At 39.6% G+C, this 1,243-nt stretch overlaps 1 pseudogene; it reads left to right on the top strand.

Annotated features, from left to right (window-relative positions):
• The first annotated feature begins 522 nt into the window (after positions 1-522).
• Positions 523-931, top strand: LOC101538471 (60S ribosomal protein L27-like; annotated as a pseudogene).
• Positions 932-1,243: the final 312 nt, after the last annotated feature.

The following is a 1,243-nucleotide window of genomic DNA, read 5'->3' as shown; positions in this document are numbered from 1 at the left end:
CAAAACACCACCAAGAACTATAGTAAAGTTAAAAGAGAGACTACTTAAACTAGAAAGATAAAAGATTCTCAAGTACAAGAAAAACAACTTAAGAATAACAACAGGCCTTCTACATAATGTCTTACCAGTGGTAAAAGAGTAGAATGACATATTAAAACTTAAAAAAACAGCAACATCCAGCCTAATGTTCACTACCTTGCAATGCTATTATTTAGACTTGAGAAAGGGATAAGAGCCTTCTCAGACAAACAAGAGTTGGCAGCAGCATTTGTAACAAACTAATTCTGCATGTGGCCAAACTGTGTCAAATTCCAGGAACGCTGTAAGGTCCCCTGAGCCTGCCTTATATCACTGATGATATAAGGAATGATCACTGATCTCAGAGCTGGGAATAAGCCCAGAGCACAGCAAAGTGTGGCCCCATCCTACCCATATCATGTGATCAAATCAATATCTACATTAAAAATCCTAATAATCTCCTTTCTGCTGTAGGCCCGAGTGGTTGCTGTTGAAACGGGCAAGTTCATGAAATCCAGGAAGATGGTGCTCGTCCTGGCCAGACGCTACTCAGGATCTCAGGATGCAAGCGGTCATCATGAAGAACATTAATGATGGCACCTCAGGCCACCCCTACAGCCATGCCCTGGTGGCTGGGATTGACCGCTATCCTTGCAAAGTGACAGCTGCCACAGACAAGAAGAAAATCAGCAAAAGGTCCAAGATCAAGTCTTTTGTGAAAGTTTATAACTATAATCACCTCATGCCCACAAGGTACTCCGTGGACATCCCCTTGGACAAAACCATCCTCAACAAGGATGTCTTCAGAGACCCAACTCTTAAATGCAAAGCCCAGAGAGAGGCCAAGGTCAAGTTTGAGGAGGGATACAAGACCGGCAAGAACAAATGGTACTTCCAGAAGCTGCGGTTTTAAATGTTGTTTTAATCATTAAAAAATCAAATAAAAAAATCTTAGTTATCCACCAAAATACTTGCTCAAACAATAAACATATACAACAAAGTGGAAGGCTATATAAGCAGAAATCCACTGCATTTCTATATTTAAGGATGTTAAGGTATACCACCCAAAATATAGATTATCCAATAATTTATTGCATCCATTTATGATTTAAAAATCTACAAAATACCATAAAGCACTGGTTGAACTCTATAAGAAGAAAACATCCAACCCCATCAAAAAATGGGGCAGAGAAATGAACAGAAACTTTACCAAGGAAGAGATACG

The sequence above is a fragment of the Sorex araneus genome, chromosome 1, assembly GCF_027595985.1.
Source record: "Sorex araneus isolate mSorAra2 chromosome 1, mSorAra2.pri, whole genome shotgun sequence".
Classification (NCBI taxonomy): Eukaryota; Metazoa; Chordata; class Mammalia; order Eulipotyphla; family Soricidae; genus Sorex; species Sorex araneus.
Note: the sequence above shows the minus strand (reverse complement) of the source record. Positions and strands in the feature narration are given on the sequence as shown.